The sequence below is a fragment of the Melospiza melodia genome, chromosome 21 (assembly GCF_035770615.1).
Source record: "Melospiza melodia melodia isolate bMelMel2 chromosome 21, bMelMel2.pri, whole genome shotgun sequence".
Lineage (NCBI taxonomy): Eukaryota > Metazoa > Chordata > Aves > Passeriformes > Passerellidae > Melospiza > Melospiza melodia.
The window spans coordinates 851694-873703 of NC_086214.1; positions in this window are offsets into that span (position 1 = coordinate 851694).

Here is a 22010-nt window from a genome sequence, read left to right on the forward strand (position 1 = left end):
GTTCCCAGACCAGAGGTGGCACCAGTGCCAAGTCGGGCTAGTTTGATGGTGCAAAGTGGCTCCTGCAATCTGCCATCCAGAAACGGGGCAGCTTACTTTTGTTTGCCAGGGAAACGGGCCGAGGTTTGTGTCTGGGGGCCTATGGCTGGGAGTGACCGGCTGGCTCCTGAAAAGCTACGATAGGCAGGATGGTGACCAGACCCATGGTGGCACCAGTGCCAAGTTGGGCTGGTTTGATAGTACCAAGTGGCTCCTGCAATCTGCCATCAAAATGTTGGCAGGCGAGATTTGTTTTCCAGGGAAAAGCGCCATTGTTTGTGTTTGGGGGCCTGTGGCTGGGAGTGGCCGGCTGGCTCCTTTGAACCTACGATACGCAGGATGGTTCCCAGAGCAGAGGTGGCACCAGTGCCATGTCGGGCTGGTTTGATAGTACCAAGTGGCTCCTGCAATCTGCCATCCAGAAACGGGGCAGCTTACTTTTGTTTGCCAGGGAAACGGGCTGAGGTTTGTGTCTCGGGGCCTATGGCTGGGATTGAGCGTCTGGCTCCTGAAAAGCTACGATAGGCAGGATGGTGACCAGACCCATGGTGGCACCAGTGCCAAGTTGGGCTGGTTTGATAGTACCAAGTGGCTCCTGCAATCTGCCATCAAAAAGTTGGCAGGCGAGTTTTGTTTTCCAGGGAAAAGCGCCGTTGTTTGTGTTTGGGGGCCTGTGGCTGGGAGTGGCCGGCTGGCTCCTTTGAACCTACGATACGCAGGATGATTCCCAGACCAGAGGTGGCACCAGTGCCATGTCGGGTTGGTTTGATAGTACCAAGGGCGTCCTGCAATCTGCCATCCAGAAACGGGGCATCTTACTTTTGTTTGCCAGGGTAACGGGCCGAGGTTTGTGTCTGGGGGCCTATGGCTGGGAGTGACCGGCTGGCTCCAGAAAAGCTACGATAGGCAGGATGGTGACCAGACCCATGGTGGCAGCAGTGCCAAGTTGGGCTGGTTTGATAGTACCAAGTGGCTCCTGCAATCTGCCATCAAAAAGTTGGCAGGCGAGTTTTGTTTTCCAGGGAAAAGCGCTGTTGATTTTTTTTGGGGGCCTGTGGCTGGGAGTGGCCGGCTGGCTAATTAGAATCCACGATACGCAGGATGGTTCCCAGACCAGAGGTGGCACCAGTGCCAAGTAGGGCTGGTGTGATAGTACCAAGTGGCTCCTGCAATCTGCCAACTAGAAGCGGGGCAGCTTACTTTTTTTTGCCAGGGAAACGGGCCGAGGTTTGTGTCTGGGGGCCTATGGCTGGGAGTGACCGGCTGGCTCCTGAAATGCTAGGATAGGCAGGATGGTGACCAGACCCATGGTGGCAGCAGTGCCAAGTTGGGCTGGTTTGATAGTACCAAGTGGCTCCTGCAATCTGCCATCAAAAAGTTGGCAGGCGAGTTTTGTTTTCCAGGGAAAAGCGCCGTTGTTTGTGTTTGGGGGCCTGTGGCTGGGAGTGGCCGGCTGGCTCCTTTGAACCTACGATACGCAGGATGGTTCCCAGACCAGAGGTGGCACCTGTGCAATGTCGGGCTGGTTTGATAGTACCAAGTGGCTCCTGCAATCTGCCATCCAGAAACGGGGCAGCTTACTTTTGTTTGCCAGGGAAACGGGCCGAGGTTTGTGTCTCGGGGCCTATGGCTGGGATTGAGCGGCTGGCTCCTGAAAAGCTACGATAGGCAGGATGGTGACCTGACCCATGGTGGCACCAGTGCCAAGTTGGGCTGGTTTGATAGTACCAAGTGGCTCCTGCAATCTGCCATCAAAATGTTGGCAGGCGAGTTTTGTTTTCCAGGGAAAAGCGCCGTTGTTTTTGTTTGGGGGCCTGTGGCTGGGAGTGGCCAGCTGGCTCCTTAGAATCCACGATACGCAGGATGGTTCCCAGACCAGAGGTGGCACCAGTGCCAAGTCGGGCTGCTTTGATGGTGCGAAGTGGCTCCTGCAATCTGCCATCCAGAAGCGGGGCAGCTTACTTTTGTTTGCCAGGGAAACGGGCCGAGGATTGTGTCTGGGGCCCTATGGCTGGGAGTGACCGGCTGGCTCCTGAAAAGCTACGATAGGCAGGATGGTTCCCAGACCTGAGGTGGCACCAGTGCCAAGTTGGGCTGGTTTGATAGTACCAAGTGGCTCCTGCATTCTGCCATCAAAAAGTTGGCAGGCGAGTTTTGTTTTCCAGGGAAAAGTGCCATTGTTTGTGTTTAGGGGCCTGTGGCTGGGAGTGGCCGGCTGGCTCCTTAGAATCCACGATACGCAGGATGGTTCCCAGACCAGAGGTGGCACCAGTGCCAAGTCGGGCTGCTTTGATGGTGCGAAGTGGCTCCTGCAATCTGCCATCCAGAAGTGGGGTAGCTTACTTTTGTTTACCAGGGAAACGGGCCGAGGTTTGTGTCTGGGGGCCTATGGCTGGGAGTGACCGGCTGGCTCCTGAAAAGCTACCATAGGCAGGATGGTGACCAGACCCATGGTGGCACCAGTGCCAAGTTGGGCTGGTTTGATAGTACCAAGTGGCTCCTGCAATCTGCCATCAAATGTTGGCAGGCGAGTTTTGTTTTCCAGGGAAAAGCGCCGTTGTTTGTGTTTGGGGGCCTGTGGCTGGGAGTAGCCGGCTGGCTAATTAGAATCCACGATACGCAGGATGGTTCCCAGACCAGAGGTGGCACCAGTGCCATGTCGGGCTGGTTTGATAGTACCAAGTGGCTCCTGCAATCTGCCATCAAAAAGTTGGCAGGCGAGTTTTGTTTTCCAGGGAAAAGCGCCGTTGTTTGTGTTTGGGGGCCTGTGGCTGGGAGTGGCCGGCTGGCTCCTTTGAACCTACGATACGCAGGATGGTTCCCAGACCAGAGGTGGCACCAGTGCCATGTCGGGCTGGTTTGATAGTACCAAGTGGCTCCTGCAATCTGCCATCCAGAAGCGGGGTAGCATACTTTTGTTTGCCAGGGAAACGGGCCGAGGTTTGTGTCTGGGGGCCTATGGCTGGGGGTGACTGACTGGCTCCTGAAAAGCTACGATAGGCAGGATGGTGACCAGACCCATGGTGGCAGCAGTGCCAAGTTGGGGTGGTTTGATAGTACCAAGTGGCTCCTGCAATCTGCCATCAAAATTTGGTGGGCGAGTTTTGTTTTCCAGGGAAAAGTGCCGTTGTTTGTGTTTGGGGGCCTGTGGCTGGGAGTGGCCGGCTGGCTCCTTAGAATCCACGATACGCAGGATGGTTCCCAGACTAGAGGTGGCACCAGTGCCATGTCGAGCTGGTTTGATAGTACCAAGTGGCTCCTGCAATCTGCCATCCAGAAGCGGGGCAGCTTACTTTTGTTTGCCAGGGAAACGGGCCGAGGTTTTTTTCTCGGGGCCTATGGCTGGGATTGAGCGGCTGGCTCCTGAAAAGCTACGTTAGGCAGGATGGTGACCAGACCCATGGTGGCAGCCGTGCCAAGTTGGGCTGTTTTAATAGTACCAAGTGGCTCCTGCAATCTGCCATCAAAAAGTTGGCAGGCGAGTTTTGTTTTCCAGGGAAAAGCGCCGTTGTTTGTGTTTGGGGGCCTGTCGCTGGGAGTGGCCGGCTGGCTAATTAGAATCCACGATACGCAGCATGGTTCCCAGACCAGAGGTGGCACCAGTGCCATGTCGGGCTGGTTTGATAGTACCAAGTGCGTCCTGCAATCTGCCATCCAGAAGCGGGGCAGCTTACTTTTTTTTTGCCAGGGAAACGGGCCGAGGTTTTTCTCTTGGGGCCTATGGCTGGGGGTGACTGGCTGGCTCCTGAAAAGCTACGATAGGCAGGATGGTGACCAGACCCATGGTGGCAGCAGTGCCAAGTTGGGCTGGTTTGATAGTACCAAGTGGCTCCTGCAATCTGCCATCAAAAAGTTGGCAGGCGAGTTTTGTTTTCCAGGGAAAAGCGCCGTTGTTTTTGTTTGGGGGCCTGTGGCTGGGAGTGGCCAGCTGGCTCCTTAGAATCCACGATACGCAGGATGGTTCCCAGACCAGAGGTGGCACCAGTGCCAAGTCGGGCTGCTTTGATGGTGCGAAGTGGCTCCTGCAATCTGCCATCCAGAAGCGGGGCAGCTTACTTTTGTTTGCCAGGGAAACGGGCCGAGGATTGTGTCTGGGGCCCTATGGCTGGGAGTGACCGGCTGGCTCCTGAAAAGCTACGATAGGCAGGATGGTTCCCAGACCTGAGGTGGCAGCAGTGCCAAGTTGGGCTGGTTTGATAGTACGAAGTGTCTCCTGCAATCTGCCATCAAAAAGTTGGCAGGCGAGTTTTGTTTTCCAGGGAAAAGCGCCGTTGTTTGTGTTTGGGGGCCTGTGGCTGGGAGTGGCTGGCTGGCTCCTTAGAATCCACGATACGCAGGATGGTTCCCAGACCAGAGGTGGCAACAGTGCCAAGTCGGGCTGCTTTGATGGTGCGAAGTGGCTCCTGCAATCTGCCATCCAGAAGTGGGGTAGCTTACTTTTGTTTACCAGGGAAACGGGCCGAGGTTTGTGTCTGGGGGCCTATGGCTGGGAGTGACCGGCTGGCTCCTGAAAAGCTACGATAGGCAGGATGGTGACCAGACCCATGGTGGCACCAGTGCCAAGTTGGGCTGGTTTGATAGTACCAAGTGGCTCCTGCAATCTGCCATCAAATGTTGGCAGGCGAGTTTTGTTTTCCAGGGAAAAGCGCCATTGTTTGTGTTTGGGGGCCTTTGGCTGGGAGTGGCCGGCTGGCTCCTTAGAATCCACGATACGCAGGATGGTTCCCAGACCAGAGGTGGCACCAGTGCCAAGTCGGGCTGCTTTGATGGTGCGAAGTGGCTCCTGCAATCTGCCATCCAGAAGCGGGTATGCTTACTTTTGTTTGCCAGGGAAACGGGCCGAGGATTGTGTCTGGGGGCCTATGGCTGGGAGTGACCGGCTGGCTCCTGAAAAGCTACGATAGGCAGGATGGTTCCCAGACCTGAGGTGGCACCAGTGCCAAGTTGGGCTGGTTTGATAGTACCAAGTGGCTCCTGCAATCTGCCATCAAAAAGTTGGCAGGCGAGTTTTGTTTTCCAGGGAAAAGTGCCGTTGTTTGTGTTTGGGGGCCTGTGGCTGGGAGTGGCCGGCTGGCTCCTTAGAATCCACGATACGCAGCATGGTTCCCAGACCAGAGGTGGCACCAGTGCCATGTCGGGCTGGTTTGATAGTACCAAGTGCGTCCTGCAATCTGCCATCCAGAAGCGGGGCAGCTTACTTTTTTTTTGCCAGGGAAACGGGCCGAGGTTTTTCTCTTGGGGCCTATGGCTGGGGGTGACTGGCTGGCTCCTGAAAAGCTACGATAGGCAGGATGGTGACCAGACCCATGGTGGCAGCAGTGCCAAGTTGGGCTGGTTTGATAGTACCAAGTGGCTCCTGCAATCTGCCATCAAAAAGTTGGCAGGCGAGTTTTGTTTTCCAGGGAAAAGCGCCGTTGTTTTTGTTTGGGGGCCTGTGGCTGGGAGTGGCCAGCTGGCTCCTTAGAATCCACGATACGCAGGATGGTTCCCAGACCAGAGGTGGCACCAGTGCCAAGTCGGGCTGCTTTGATGGTGCGAAGTGGCTCCTGCAATCTGCCATCCAGAAGCGGGGCAGCTTACTTTTGTTTGCCAGGGAAACGGGCCGAGGATTGTGTCTGGGGCCCTATGGCTGGGAGTGACCGGCTGGCTCCTGAAAAGCTACGATAGGCAGGATGGTTCCCAGACCTGAGGTGGCAGCAGTGCCAAGTTGGGCTGGTTTGATAGTACGAAGTGTCTCCTGCAATCTGCCATCAAAAAGTTGGCAGGCGAGTTTTGTTTTCCAGGGAAAAGCGCCGTTGTTTGTGTTTGGGGGCCTGTGGCTGGGAGTGGCTGGCTGGCTCCTTAGAATCCACGATACGCAGGATGGTTCCCAGACCAGAGGTGGCAACAGTGCCAAGTCGGGCTGCTTTGATGGTGCGAAGTGGCTCCTGCAATCTGCCATCCAGAAGTGGGGTAGCTTACTTTTGTTTACCAGGGAAACGGGCCGAGGTTTGTGTCTGGGGGCCTATGGCTGGGAGTGACCGGCTGGCTCCTGAAAAGCTACGATAGGCAGGATGGTGACCAGACCCATGGTGGCACCAGTGCCAAGTTGGGCTGGTTTGATAGTACCAAGTGGCTCCTGCAATCTGCCATCAAATGTTGGCAGGCGAGTTTTGTTTTCCAGGGAAAAGCGCCATTGTTTGTGTTTGGGGGCCTTTGGCTGGGAGTGGCCGGCTGGCTCCTTAGAATCCACGATACGCAGGATGGTTCCCAGACCAGAGGTGGCACCAGTGCCAAGTCGGGCTGCTTTGATGGTGCGAAGTGGCTCCTGCAATCTGCCATCCAGAAGCGGGTATGCTTACTTTTGTTTGCCAGGGAAACGGGCCGAGGATTGTGTCTGGGGGCCTATGGCTGGGAGTGACCGGCTGGCTCCTGAAAAGCTACGATAGGCAGGATGGTTCCCAGACCTGAGGTGGCACCAGTGCCAAGTTGGGCTGGTTTGATAGTACCAAGTGGCTCCTGCAATCTGCCATCAAAAAGTTGGCAGGCGAGTTTTGTTTTCCAGGGTAAAAGTGCCGTTGTTTGTGTTTGGGGCCTGTGGCTGGGAGTGGCCGGCTGGCTCCTTAGAATCCACGATATGCAGGATGGTTCCCAGACCAGAGGTGGCACCAGTGCCAAGTCGGGCTAGTTTGATGGTGCAAAGTGCCTCTGGAATCTGTCATCCAGAAACGGGGCAGCTTACTTTTGTTTGCCAGGAAACGGGCCGAGGTTTGTGTCTGGGGGCCTATGGCTGGGATTGAGCGGCTGGCTCCTGAAAAGCTACGATAGGCAGGATGGTGACCAGACCCATGGTGGCAGCAGTGCCAAGTTGGGCTGGTTTGATAGTACCAAGTGGCTCCTGCAATCTGCCATCAAAAAGTTGGCAGGCGAGTTTTGTTTTCCAGGGAAAAGCGCCGTTGTTTGTGTTTGGGGGCCTGTGGCTGGGAGTGGCCGGCTGGCTCCTTTGAACCTACGATACGCAGGATGGTTCCCAGACCAGAGGTGGCACCAGTGCCATGTCGGGCTGGTTTGATAGTACCAAGTGCGTCCTGCAATCTGCCATCCAGAAACGGGGCATCTTACTTTTGTTTGCCAGGGAAACGGGCCGAGGTTTGTGTCTGAGGGCCTATGGCTGGGAGTGACCGGCTGGCTCCTGAAAAGCTACGATAGGCAGGATGGTGACCAGACCCATGGTGGCAGCAGTGCCAAGTTGGGCTGGTTTGATAGTACCAAGTGGCTCCTGCAATCTGCCATCAAAAAGTTGGCAGGCGAGTTTTGTTTTCCAGGGAAAAGCGCTGTTGATTTTTTTTGGGGGCCTGTGGCTGCGAGTGGCCGGCTGGCTAATTAGAATCCACGATACGCAGGATGGTTCCCAGACCAGAGGTGGCACCAGTTCCAAGTCGGGCTGGTTTGATAGTACCAAGTGGCTCCTGCAATCTGCCAACCAGAAGCGGGGCAGCTTACTTTTTTTTGCCAGGGAAACGGGCCGAGGTTTGTGTCTCGGGGCCTATGGCTGGGATTAAGCGGCTGGCTCCTGAAAAGCTACCATAGGCAGGATGGTGACCAGACCCATGGTGGCAGCCGTGCCAAGTTGGGCTGGTTTGATAGTACCAAGTGGCTCCTGCAATCTGCCATCAAAAAGTTGGCAGGCGAGTTTTGTTTTCCAGGGAAAAGCGCCGTTGTTTGTGTTTGGGGCCCTGTGGCTGGGAGTGGCCGGCTGGCTCCTTTGAACCTACGATACGCAGGATGGTTCCCAGACCAGAGGTGGCACCAGTGCAATGTCGGGCTGCTTTGATGGTGCGAAGTGGCTCCTGCAATCTGCCATCCAGAAGTGGGGTAGCTTACTTTTGTTTACCAGGGAAACGGGCCGAGGTTTGTGTCTGGGGGCCTATGGCTGGGAGTGACCGGCTGGCTCCTGAAAAGCTACGATAGGCAGGATGGTTCCCAGACCTGAGGTGGCAGCAGTGCCAAGTTGGGCTGGTTTGATAGTACGAAGTGTCTCCTGCAATCTGCCATCAAAAAGTTGGCAGGCGAGTTTTGTTTTCCAGGGAAAAGCGCCGTTGTTTGTGTTTGGGGGCCTGTGGCTGGGAGTGGCTGGCTGGCTCCTTAGAATCCACGATACGCAGGATGGTTCCCAGACCAGAGGTGGCAACAGTGCCAAGTCGGGCTGCTTTGATGGTGCGAAGTGGCTCCTGCAATCTGCCATCCAGAAGTGGGGTAGCTTACTTTTGTTTACCAGGGAAACGGGCCGAGGTTTGTGTCTGGGGGCCTATGGCTGGGAGTGACCGGCTGGCTCCTGAAAAGCTACGATAGGCAGGATGGTGACCAGACCCATGGTGGCACCAGTGCCAAGTTGGGCTGGTTTGATAGTACCAAGTGGCTCCTGCAATCTGCCATCAAATGTTGGCAGGCGAGTTTTGTTTTCCAGGGAAAAGCGCCATTGTTTGTGTTTGGGGGCCTTTGGCTGGGAGTGGCCGGCTGGCTCCTTAGAATCCACGATACGCAGGATGGTTCCCAGACCAGAGGTGGCACCAGTGCCAAGTCGGGCTGCTTTGATGGTGCGAAGTGGCTCCTGCAATCTGCCATCCAGAAGCGGGTATGCTTACTTTTGTTTGCCAGGGATACGGGCCGAGGATTGTGTCTGGGGGCCTATGGCTGGGAGTGACCGGCTGGCTCCTGAAAAGCTACGATAGGCAGGATGGTTCCCAGACCTGAGGTGGCACCAGTGCCAAGTTGGGCTGGTTTGATAGTACCAAGTGGCTCCTGCAATCTGCCATCAAAAAGTTGGCAGGCGAGTTTTGTTTTCCAGGGAAAAGTGCCGTTGTTTGTGTTTGGGGGCCTGTGGCTGGGAGTGGCCGGCTGGCTCCTTAGAATCCACGATATGCAGGATGGTTCCCAGACCAGAGGTGGCACCAGTGCCAAGTCGGGCTAGTTTGATGGTGCAAAGTGCCTCCTGGAATCTGTCATCCAGAAACGGGGCAGCTTACTTTTGTTTGCCAGGGAAACGGGCCGAGGTTTGTGTCTGGGGGCCTATGGCTGGGATTGATCGGCTGGCTCCTGAAAAGCTACGATAGGCAGGATGGTGACCAGACCCATGGTGGCAGCAGTGCCAAGTTGGGCTGGTTTGATAGTACCAAGTGGCTCCTGCAATCTGCCATCAAAAAGTTGGCAGGCGAGTTTTGTTTTCCAGGGAAAAGCGCCGTTGTTTGTGTTTGGGGGCCTGTGGCTGGGAGTGGCCGGCTGGCTCCTTTGAACCTACGATACGCAGGATGGTTCCCAGACCAGAGGTGGCACCAGTGCCATGTCGGGCTGGTTTGATAGTACCAAGTGCGTCCTGCAATCTGCCATCCAGAAACGGGGCATCTTACTTTTGTTTGCCAGGGAAACGGGCCGAGGTTTGTGTCTGAGGGCCTATGGCTGGGAGTGACCGGCTGGCTCCTGAAAAGCTACGATAGGCAGGATGGTGACCAGACCCATGGTGGCAGCAGTGCCAAGTTGGGCTGGTTTGATAGTACCAAGTGGCTCCTGCAATCTGCCATCAAAAAGTTGGCAGGCGAGTTTTGTTTTCCAGGGAAAAGCGCTGTTGATTTTTTTTGGGGGCCTGTGGCTGCGAGTGGCCGGCTGGCTAATTAGAATCCACGATACGCAGGATGGTTCCCAGACCAGAGGTGGCACCAGTTCCAAGTCGGGCTGGTTTGATAGTACCAAGTGGCTCCTGCAATCTGCCAACCAGAAGCGGGGCAGCTTACTTTTTTTTGCCAGGGAAACGGGCCGAGGTTTGTGTCTCGGGGCCTATGGCTGGGATTAAGCGGCTGGCTCCTGAAAAGCTACCATAGGCAGGATGGTGACCAGACCCATGGTGGCAGCCGTGCCAAGTTGGGCTGGTTTGATAGTACCAAGTGGCTCCTGCAATCTGCCATCAAAAAGTTGGCAGGCGAGTTTTGTTTTCCAGGGAAAAGCGCCGTTGTTTGTGTTTGGGGGCCTGTGGCTGGGAGTGGCCGGCTGGCTCCTTAGAATCCACGATACGCAGGATGGTTCCCAGACCAGAGGTGGCACCAGTGCCAAGTCGGGCTGCTTTGATGGTGCGAAGTGGCTCCTGCAATCTGCCATCCAGAAGTGGGGTAGCTTACTTTTGTTTACCAGGGAAACGGGCCGAGGTTTGTGTCTGGGGGCCTATGGCTGGGAGTGACCGGCTGGCTCCTGAAAAGCTACGATAGGCAGGATGGTGACCAGACCCATGGTGGCACCAGTGCCAAGTTGGGCTGGTTTGATAGTACCAAGTGGCTCCTGCAATCTGCCATCAAAAAGTTGGCAGGCGAGTTTTGTTTTCCAGGGAAAAGCGCCGTTGTTTGTGTTTGGGGGCCTGTGGCTGGGAGTGGCCGGCTGGCTCCTTTGAACCTACGATACGCAGGATGGTTCCCAGACCAGAGGTGGCACCAGTGCCATGTCGGGCTGGTTTGATAGTACCAAGTGGCTCCTGCAATCTGCCATCCAGAATCGGGGCAGCTTACTTTTGTTTGCCAGGGAAACGGGCCGAGGTTTGTGTCTCGGGGCCTATGGCTGGGATTGAGCGGCTGGCTCCTGAAAAGCTACGATAGGCAGGATGGTGACCAGACCCATGGTGGCACCAGTGCCAAGTTGGGCTGGTTTGATAGTACCAAGTGGCTCCTGCAATCTGCCATCAAAAAGTTGGCAGGCGAGTTTTGTTTTCCAGGGAAAAGCGCCGTTGTTTGTGTTTGGGGGCCTGTGGCTGGGAGTGGCCGGCTGGCTCCTTTGAACCTACGATACGCAGGATGGTTCCCAGACCAGAGGTGGCACCAGTGCCAAGTCGGGCTGCTTTGATGGTGCGAAGTGGCTCCTGCAATCTGCCATCCAGAAGTGGGGTAGCTTACTTTTGTTTACCAGGGAAACGGGCCGAGGTTTGTGTCTGGGGGCCTATGGCTGGGAGTGACCGGCTGGCTCCTGAAAAGCTACGATAGGCAGGATGGTGACCAGACCCATGGTGGCACCAGTGCCAAGTTGGGCTGGTTTGATAGTACCAAGTGGCTCCTGCAATCTGCCATCAAATGTTGGCAGGCGAGTTTTGTTTTCCAGGGAAAAGCGCCGTTGTTTGTGTTTGGGGGCCTGTGGCTGGGAGTGGCCGGCTGGCTAATTAGAATCCACGATACGCAGGATGGTTCCCAGACCAGAGGTGGCACCAGTGCCAAGTCGGGCTGCTTTGATGGTGCGAAGTGGCTCCTGCAATCTGCCATCCAGAAGCGGGTATGCTTACTTTTGTTTGCCAGGGAAACGGGCCGAGGATTGTGTCTGGGGGCCTATGGCTGGGAGTGACCGGCTGGCTCCTGAAAAGCTACGATAGGCAGGATGGTTCCCAGACCTGAGGTGGCACCAGTGCCAAGTTGGGCTGGTTTGATAGTACCAAGTGGCTCCTGCAATCTGCCATCAAAAAGTTGGCAGGCGAGTTTTGTTTTCCAGGGAAAAGTGCCGTTGTTTGTGTTTGGGGGCCTGTGGCTGGGAGTGGCCGGCTGGCTCCTTAGAATCCACGATATGCAGGATGGTTCCCAGACCAGAGGTGGCACCAGTGCCAAGTCGGGCTAGTTTGATGGTGCAAAGTGCCTCCTGCAATCTGTCATCCAGAAACGGGGCAGCTTACTTTTGTTTGCCAGGGAAACGGGCCGAGGTTTGTGTCTGGGGGCCTATGGCTGGGATTGAGCGGCTGGCTCCTGAAAAGCTACGATAGGCAGGATGGTGACCAGACCCATGGTGGCAGCAGTGCCAAGTTGGGCTGGTTTGATAGTACCAAGTGGCTCCTGCAATCTGCCATCAAAAAGTTGGCAGGCGAGTTTTGTTTTCCAGGGAAAAGCGCCGTTGTTTGTGTTTGGGGGCCTGTGGCTGGGAGTGGCCGGCTGGCTCCTTTGAACCTACGATACGCAGGATGGTTCCCAGACCAGAGGTGGCACCAGTGCCATGTCGGGCTGGTTTGATAGTACCAAGTGCGTCCTGCAATCTGCCATCCAGAAACGGGGCATCTTACTTTTGTTTGCCAGGGAAACGGGCCGAGGTTTGTGTCTGAGGGCCTATGGCTGGGAGTGACCGGCTGGCTCCTGAAAAGCTACGATAGGCAGGATGGTGACCAGACCCATGGTGGCAGCAGTGCCAAGTTGGGCTGGTTTGATAGTACCAAGTGGCTCCTGCAATCTGCCATCAAAAAGTTGGCAGGCGAGTTTTGTTTTCCAGGGAAAAGCGCTGTTGATTTTTTTTGGGGGCCTGTGGCTGCGAGTGGCCGGCTGGCTAATTAGAATCCACGATACGCAGGATGGTTCCCAGACCAGAGGTGGCACCAGTTCCAAGTCGGGCTGGTTTGATAGTACCAAGTGGCTCCTGCAATCTGCCAACCAGAAGCGGGGCAGCTTACTTTTTTTTGCCAGGGAAACGGGCCGAGGTTTGTGTCTCGGGGCCTATGGCTGGGATTAAGCGGCTGGCTCCTGAAAAGCTACCATAGGCAGGATGGTGACCAGACCCATGGTGGCAGCCGTGCCAAGTTGGGCTGGTTTGATAGTACCAAGTGGCTCCTGCAATCTGCCATCAAAAAGTTGGCAGGCGAGTTTTGTTTTCCAGGGAAAAGCGCCGTTGTTTGTGTTTGGGGCCCTGTGGCTGGGAGTGGCCGGCTGGCTCCTTTGAACCTACGATACGCAGGATGGTTCCCAGACCAGAGGTGGCACCAGTGCAATGTCGGGCTGCTTTGATGGTGCGAAGTGGCTCCTGCAATCTGCCATCCAGAAGCGGGGCAGCTTACTTTTGTTTGCCAGGGTATCGGGCCGAGGATTGTGTCTGGGGCCCTATGGCTGGGAGTGACCGGCTGGCTCCTGAAAAGCTACGATAGGCAGGATGGTGACCAGACCCATGGTGGCAGCAGTGCCAAGTTGGGCTGGTTTGATAGTACCAAGTGGCTCCTGCAATCTGCCATCAAAAAGTTGGCAGGCGAGTTTTGTTTTCCAGGGAAAAGCGCCGTTGTTTGTGTTTGGGGGCCTGTGGCTGGGAGTGGCCGGCTGGCTCCTTAGAATCCACGATACGCAGGATGGTTCCCAGACCAGAGGTGGCACCAGTGCCAAGTCGGGCTGCTTTGATGGTGCGAAGTGGCTCCTGCAATCTGCCATCCAGAAGTGGGGTAGCTTACTTTTGTTTACCAGGGAAACGGGCCGAGGTTTGTGTCTGGGGGCCTATGGCTGGGAGTGACCGGCTGGCTCCTGAAAAGCTACGATAGGCAGGATGGTGACCAGACCCATGGTGGCACCAGTGCCAAGTTGGGCTGGTTTGATAGTACCAAGTGGCTCCTGCAATCTGCCATCAAAAAGTTGGCAGGCGAGTTTTGTTTTCCAGGGAAAAGCGCCGTTGTTTGTGTTTGGGGGCCTGTGGCTGGGAGTGGCCGGCTGGCTCCTTTGAACCTACGATACGCAGGATGGTTCCCAGACCAGAGGTGGCACCAGTGCCATGTCGGGCTGGTTTGATAGTACCAAGTGGCTCCTGCAATCTGCCATCCAGAATCGGGGCAGCTTACTTTTGTTTGCCAGGGAAACGGGCCGAGGTTTGTGTCTCGGGGCCTATGGCTGGGATTGAGCGGCTGGCTCCTGAAAAGCTACGATAGGCAGGATGGTGACCAGACCCATGGTGGCACCAGTGCCAAGTTGGGCTGGTTTGATAGTACCAAGTGGCTCCTGCAATCTGCCATCAAAAAGTTGGCAGGCGAGTTTTGTTTTCCAGGGAAAAGCGCCGTTGTTTGTGTTTGGGGGCCTGTGGCTGGGAGTGGCCGGCTGGCTCCTTTGAACCTACGATACGCAGGATGGTTCCCAGACCAGAGGTGGCACCAGTGCCAAGTCGGGCTGCTTTGATGGTGCGAAGTGGCTCCTGCAATCTGCCATCCAGAAGTGGGGTAGCTTACTTTTGTTTACCAGGGAAACGGGCCGAGGTTTGTGTCTGGGGGCCTATGGCTGGGAGTGACCGGCTGGCTCCTGAAAAGCTACGATAGGCAGGATGGTGACCAGACCCATGGTGGCACCAGTGCCAAGTTGGGCTGGTTTGATAGTACCAAGTGGCTCCTGCAATCTGCCATCAAATGTTGGCAGGCGAGTTTTGTTTTCCAGGGAAAAGCGCCGTTGTTTGTGTTTGGGGGCCTGTGGCTGGGAGTGGCCGGCTGGCTAATTAGAATCCACGATACGCAGGATGGTTCCCAGACCAGAGGTGGCACCAGTGCCATGTCGGGCTGGTTTGATAGTACCAAGTGGCTCCTGCAATCTGCCATCAAAAAGTTGGCAGGCGAGTTTTGTTTTCCAGGGAAAAGCGCCGTTGTTTGTGTTTGGGGGCCTGTGGCTGGTAGTGGCCGGCTGGCTCCTTTGAACCTACGATACGCAGGATGGTTCCCAGACCAGAGGTGGCACCAGTGCCATGTCGGGCTGGTTTGATAGTACCGAGTGGCTCCTGCAATCTGCCATCCAGAATCGGGGCAGCTTACTTTTGTTTGCCAGGGAAACGGGCCGAGGTTTGTGTCTCGGGGCCTATGGCTGGGATTGAGCGGCTGGCTCCTGAAAAGCTACGATAGGCAGGATGGTGACCAGACCCATGGTGGCAGCAGTGCCAAGTTGGGCTGGTTTGATAGTACCAAGTGGCTCCTGCAATCTGCCATCAAAAAGTTGGCAGGCGAGTTTTGTTTTCCAGGGAAAAGCGCCGTTGTTTGTGTTTGGGGGCCTGTGGCTGGGAGTGGCCGGTTGGCTCCTTAGAATCCACGATACGCAGCATGGTTCCCAGACCAGAGGTGGCACCAGTGCCATGTCGGGCTGATTTGATAGTACCAAGTGGCTCCTTCAATCTGCCATCCAGAAGCGGGGCAGCTTACTTTTGTTTGCCAGGGAAACGGGCCGAGGTTTGTGTCTGGGGGCTTATGGCTGGGAGTGACCGGCTGGCTCCTGAAAAGCTACGATAGGCAGGATGGTGACCAGACCCATGGTGGCACCAGTTCCAAGTTGGGCTGGTTTGATAGAACCAAGTGTCTCCTGCAATCTACCATCAAAAATTTGGCAGGCGAGGTTTGTTTTCCAGAGAAAAGCGCCGTTGTTTTTGTTTGGGTGCCTGTGGCTGGGAGTGGTCGGCTGGCTGCTCAGAAGACACGATACGCAGGATGGTTCCCAGACCAGAGGTGGCACCAGTGCCAAGTCGGGCTGGTTTGATACTACCAAGTGGTTCCTTCAATCTGCCATCCAGAAGCGGGGCAGCTTACTTTTTTTTGCCTCGGAAACGGGCCAAGGTTTTTGTCTGGGGGGCTATGGCTGGGAGTGACCGGCTGGCTCCTGAAAAGCTACGATAGGCCGGATGGTTACCAGACCCATGGTGGCACCAGTGCCAAGTTGGGCTGGTTTGATAGTACCAAGTGGCTCCTGCAATCTGCCATCAAAAAGTTGGCAGGCGAGTTTTGTTTTCCAGGGAAAAGCGCCGGTGTTTGTTTTTGGGGGCCTGTGGCTGGGAGTGGCCGGCTGGCTCCTTTGAACCTACGATACGCAGGATGGTTCCCAGACCAGAGGTGGCACCAGTGCCATGTCGGGCTGGTTTGATAGTACCAAGTGGCTCCTGCAATCTGCCATCGAGAAACGGGGCAGCTTACTTTTGTTTGCCAGGGAAACGGGCCGAGGTTTGTGTCTCGGGGCCTACGGCTGGGATTAAGCGGCTGGCTCCTGAAAAGCTACCATAGGCAGGATGGTGACCAGACCCATGGTGGCAGCCGTGCCAAGTTGGGCTGGTTTGATAGTACCAAGTGGCTCCTGCAATCTGCCATTCAAAAAGTTGGCAGGCGAGTTTTGTTTTCCAGGGAAAAGCGCCGTTGTTTGTGTTTGGGGGCCTGTGGCTGGGAGTGGCCGGCTGGCTCCTTTGAACCTACGATACGCAGGATGGTTCCCAGACCAGAGGTGGCACCAGTGCAATGTCGGGCTGCTTTGATGGTGCGAAGTGGCTCCTGCAATCTGCCATCCAGAAGCGGGGCAGCTTACTTTTGTTTGCCAGGGAAACGGGCCGAGGATTGTGTCTGGGGCCCTATGGCTGGGAGTGACCGGCTGGCTCCTGAAAAGCTACGATAGGCAGGATGGTGACCAGACCTGAGGTGGCACCAGTGCCAAGTTGGGCTGGTTTGATAGTACCAAGTGGCTCCTGCAATCTGCCATCAAAAAGTTGGCAGGCGAGTTTTGTTTTCCAGGGAAAAGCGCCGTTGTTTGTGTTTGGGGGCCTGTGGCTGGGAGTGGCCGGCTGGCTCCTTAGAATCCACGATACGCAGGATGGTTCCCAGACCAGAGGTGGCACCAGTGCCAAGTCGGGCTGCTTTGATGGTGCGAAGTGGCTCCTGCAATCTGCCATCCAGATGTGGGGTAGCTTACTTTTGTTTACCAGGGAAACGGGCCGAGGTTTGTGTCTGGGGGCCTATGGCTGGGAGTGACCGGCTGGCTCCTGAAAAGCTACGATAGGCAGGATGGTGACCAGACCCATGGTGGCACCAGTGCCAAGTTGGGCTGGTTTGATAGTACCAAGTGGCTCCTGCAATCTGCCATCAAATGTTGGCAGGCGAGTTTTGTTTTCCAGGGAAAAGCGCCGTTGTTTGTGTTTGGGGGCCTGTGGCTGGGAGTGGCCGGCTGGCTAATTAGAATCCACGATACGCAGGATGGTTACCAGACCAGAGGTGGCACCAGTGCCATGTCGGGCTGGTTTGATAGTACCAAGTGGCTCCTGCAATCTGCCATCAAAAAGTTGGCAGGCGAGTTTTGTTTTCCAGGGAAAAGCGCCGTTGTTTGTGTTTGGGGGCCTGTGGCTGGGAGTGGCCGGCTGGCTCCTTTGAACCTACGATACGCAGGATGGTTCCCAGACCAGAGGTGGCACCAGTGCCATGTCGGGCTGGTTTGATAGTACCAAGTGGCTCCTGCAATCTGCCATCCAGAAGCGGGGCAGCTTACTTTTGTTTGCCAGGGAAACGGGCCGAGGTTTGTGTCTCGGGGCCTATGACTGGGATTGAGCGGCTGGCTCCTGAAATGCTACGATAGGCAGGATGGTGACCAGACCCATGGTGGCAGCAGTGCCAAGTTGGGCTGGTTTGATAGTACCAAGTGGCTCCTGCAATCTGCCATCAAAAAGTTGGCAGGCGAGTTTTGTTTTCCAGGGAAAAGCGCCGTTGTTTGTGTTTGGGGGCCTGTGGCTGGGAGTGGCCGGTTGGCTCCTTAGAATCCACGATACGCAGCATGGTTCCCAGACCAGAGGTGGCACCAGTGCCATGTCGGGCTGATTTGATAGTACCAAGTGGCTCCTGCAATCTGCCATCCAGAAGCGGGGCAGCTTACTTTTGTTTGCCAGGGAAACGGGCCGAGGTTTGTGTCTGGGGGCTTATGGCTGGGAGTGACCGGCTGGCTCCTGAAAGCTACGATAGGCAGGATGGTGACCAGACCCATGGTGGCACCAGTTCCAAGTTGGGCTGGTTTGATAGTACCAAGTGTCTCCTGCAATCTACCATCAAAAATTTGGCAGGCGAGTTTTGTTTTCCAGAGAAAAGCGCCGTTGTTTTTGTTTGGGTGCCTGTGGCTGGGAGTGGTCGGCTGGCTGCTTAGAAGACACGATACGCAGGATGGTTCCCAGACCAGAGGTGGCACCAGTGCCAAGTCGGGCTGGTTTGATACTACCAAGTGGTTCCTGCAATCTGCCATCCAGAAGCGGGGCAGCTTACTTTTTTTTGCCTCGGAAACGGGCCAAGGTTTTTGTCTGGGGGGCTATGGCTGGGAGTGACCGGCTGGCTCCTGAAAAGCTACGATAGGCAGGATGGTTACCAGACCCATGGTGGCACCAGTGCTTAGTTGGGCTGGTTTGATAGTACGAAGTGGCTCCTGCAATCTGCCATCAAAAAGTTGGCAGGCGAGTTTTGTTTTCCAGGGAAAAGCGCCGTTGTTTGTGTTTGGGGGCCTGTGGCTGGGAGTGGCCGGCTGGCTCCTTAGAATCCACGATACGCAGGATGGTTCCCAGACCAGAGGTGGCACCAGTGCCAAGTCGGGCTGCTTTGATGGTGCGAAGTGGCTCCTGCAATCTGCCATCCAGATGTGGGGTAGCTTACTTTTGTTTACCAGGGAAACGGGCCGAGGTTTGTGTCTGGGGGCCTATGGCTGGGAGTGACCGGCTGGCTCCTGAAAAGCTACGATAGGCAGGATGGTGACCAGACCCATGGTGGCACCAGTGCCAAGTTGGGCTGGTTTGATAGTACCAAGTGGCTCCTGCAATCTGCCATCAAATGTTGGCAGGCGAGTTTTGTTTTCCAGGGAAAAGCGCCGTTGTTTGTGTTTGGGGGCCTGTGGCTGGGAGTGGCCGGCTGGCTAATTAGAATCCACGATACGCAGGATGGTTCCCAGACCAGAGGTGGCACCAGTGCCATGTCGGGCTGGTTTGATAGTACCAAGTGGCTCCTGCAATCTGCCATCAAAAAGTTGGCAGGCGAGTTTTGTTTTCCAGGGAAAAGCGCCGTTGTTTGTGTTTGGGGGCCTGTGGCTGGGAGTGGCCGGCTGGCTCCTTTGAACCTACGATACGCAGGATGGTTCCCAGACCAGAGGTGGCACCAGTGCCATGTCGGGCTGGTTTGATAGTACCAAGTGGCTCCTGCAATCTGCCATCCAGAAGCGGGGCAGCTTACTTTTGTTTGCCAGGGAAACGGGCCGAGGTTTGTGTCTCGGGGCCTATGACTGGGATTGAGCGGCTGGCTCCTGAAATGCTACGATAGGCAGGATGGTGACCAGACCCATGGTGGCAGCAGTGCCAAGTTGGGCTGGTTTGATAGTACCAAGTGGCTCCTGCAATCTGCCATCAAAAAGTTGGCAGGCGAGTTTTGTTTTCCAGGGAAAAGCGCTGTTGATTTTTTTTGGGGGCCTGTGGCTGGGAGTGGCCGGCTGGCTAATTAGAATCCACGATACGCAGGATGGTTCCCAGACCGGAGGTGGCACCAGTGCCAAGTCGGGCTGGTTTGATAGTACCAAGTGGCTCCTGCAATCTGCCAACCAGAAGCGGGGCAGCTTACTTTTTTTTGCCAGGGAAACGGGCCGAGGTTTGTGTCTGGGGGCCTATGGCTGGGAGTGACCGGCTGGCTCCTGAAAAGCTACGATAGGCAGGATGGTGACCAGACCCATGGTGGCACCAGTGCCAAGTTGGGCTGGTTTGATAGTACCAAGTGGCTCCTGCAATCTGCCATCAAAAAGTTGGCAGGCGAGTTTTGTTTTCCAGGGAAAAGCGCCGTTGTTTGTGTTTGGGGGCCTGTGGCTGGGAGTGGCCGGCTGGCTCCTTTGAACCTACGATACGCAGGATGGTTCCCAGACCAGAGGTGGCACCAGTGCCATGTCGGGCTGGTTTGATAGTACCAAGTGCGTCCTGCAATCTGCCATCCAGAAACGGGGCAGCTTACTTTTGTTTGCCACGGAAACGGGCCGAGGTTTGTGTCTCGGGGCCTATGGCTGGGATTAAGCGGCTGGCTTCTGAAAAGCTACCATAGGCAGGATGGTGACCAGACCCATGGTGGCAGCCGTGCCAAGTTGGGCTGGTTTGATAGTACCAAGTGGCTCCTGCAATCTGCCATCAAAAAGTTGGCAGGCGAGTTTTGTTTTCCAGGGAAAAGCGCCGTTGTTTGTGTTTGGGGGCCTGTGGCTGGGAGTGGCCGGCTGGCTAATTAGAATCCACGATACGCAGGATGGTTCCCAGACCAGAGGTGGCACCAGTGCCATGTCGGGCTGGTTTGATAGTACCAAGTGGCTCCTGCAATCTGCCATCAAAAAGTTGGCAGGCGAGTTTTGTTTTCCAGGGAAAAGCGCCGTTGTTTGTGTTTGGGGGCCTGTGGCTGGGAGTGGCCGGCTGGCTCCTTTGAACCTACGATACGCAGGATGGTTCCCAGACCAGAGGTGGCACCAGTGCCATGTCGGGCTGGTTTGATAATACCAAGTGGCTCCTGCAATCTGCCATCCAGAATCGGGGCAGCTTACTTTTGTTTGCCAGGGAAACGGGCCGAGGTTTGTGTCTCGGGGCCTATGGCTGGGATTGAGCGGCTGGCTCCTGAAAAGCTACGATAGGCAGGATGGTGACCAGACCCATGGTGGCAGCAGTGCCAAGTTGGGGTGGTTTGATAGTACCAAGTGGCTCCTGCAATCTGCCATCAAAAAGTTGGCAGGCGAGTTTTGTTTTCCAGGGAAAAGCGCCGTTGTTTGTGTTTGGGGGCCTGTGGCTGGGAGTGGCCGGTTGGCTCCTTAGAATCCACGATACACAGCATGGTTCCCAGACCAGAGGTGGCACCAGTGCCATGTCGGGCTGATTTGATAGTACCAAGTGGCTCCTGCAATCTGCCATCCAGAAGCGGGGCAGCTTACTTTTGTTTGCCAGGGAAACGGGCCGAGGTTTGTGTCTGGGGGCCTATGGCTGGGAGTGACCGGCTGGCTCCTGAAAAGCTACGATAGGCAGGATGGTGACCAGACCCATGGTGGCACCAGTTCCAAGTTGGGCTGGTTTGATAGTACCAAGTGTCTCCTGCAATCTACCATCAAAAATTTGGCAGGCGAGTTTTGTTTTCCAGAGAAAAGCGTCGTTGTATTTGTTTGGGTGCCTGAGGCTGGGAGTGGTCGGCTGGCTGCTTAGAAGACACGATACGCAGGATGGTTCCCAGACCAGAGGTGGCACCAGTGCCAAGTCGGGCTGGTTTGATACTACCAAGTGGTTCCTGCAATCTGCCATCCAGAAGTGGGGCAGCTTACTTTTTTTTGCCTCGGAAACGGGCCAAGGTTTTTGTCTGGGGGGCTATGGCTGGGAGTGACCGGCTGGCTCCTGAAAAGCTACGATAGGCAGGATGGTGACCAGACCCATGGTGGCACCAGTGCCAAGTTGGGCTGGTTTGATAGTACCAAGTGGCTCCTGCAATCTGCCATCAAATGTTGGCAGGCGAGTTTTGTTTTCCAGGGAAAAGCGCCGTTGTTTGTGTTTGGTGGCCTGTGGCTGGGAGTGGCCGGCTGGATGCTTAGAATCCATGATACGCAGGATGGTTCCCAGACGAGAGGTGGCACCAGTGCCAAGTCGGGCTAGTTTGATGGTGCAAAGTGGGTCCTGCAATCTGCCTTCCAGAAGTGGGGTAGCTTACTTTTGTTTACCAGGGAAACGGGCCGAGGTTTGTGTCTGGGGGCCTATGGCTGGGAGTGACCGGCTGGCTCCTGAAAAGCTACGATAGGCAGGATGGTGACCAGACCCATGGTGGCAGCCGTGCCAAGTTGGGCTGGTTTGATAGTACCAAGTGGCTCCTGCAATCTGCCATCAAATGTTGGCAGGCGAGTTTTGTTTTCCAGGGAAAAGCGCCGTTGTTTGTGTTTGGGGGCCTGTGGCTGGGAGTGGCCGGCTGGCTCCTTTGAACCTACGATACGCAGGATGGTTCCCAGACCAGAGGTGGCACCAGTGCCATGTCGGGCTGGTTTGATAGTACCAAGTGCGTCCTGCAATCTGCCATCGAGAAACGGCGCATCTTACTTTTGTTTGCCAGGGAAACGGGCCGAGGTTTGTGTCTGGGGGCCTATGGCTGGGAGTGACCGGCTGGCTCCTGAAAAGCTACGATAGGCAGGATGGTGACCAGACCCATGGTGGCAGCAGTGCCAAGTTGGGCTGGTTTGATAGTACCAAGTGGCTCCTGCAATCTGCCATCAAAAAGTTTGCAGGCGAGTTTTGTTTTCCAGGGAAAAGCGCTGTTGATTTTTTTTGGGGGCCTGTGGCTGGGAGTGGCCGGCTGGCTAATTAGAATCCACGATACGCAGGATGGTTCCCAGACCAGAGGTGGCACCAGTGCCAAGTCGGGCTGGTTTGATAGTACCAAGTGGCTCCTGCAATCTGCCAACCAGAAGCGGGGCAGCTTACTTTTTTTTGCCAGGGAAACG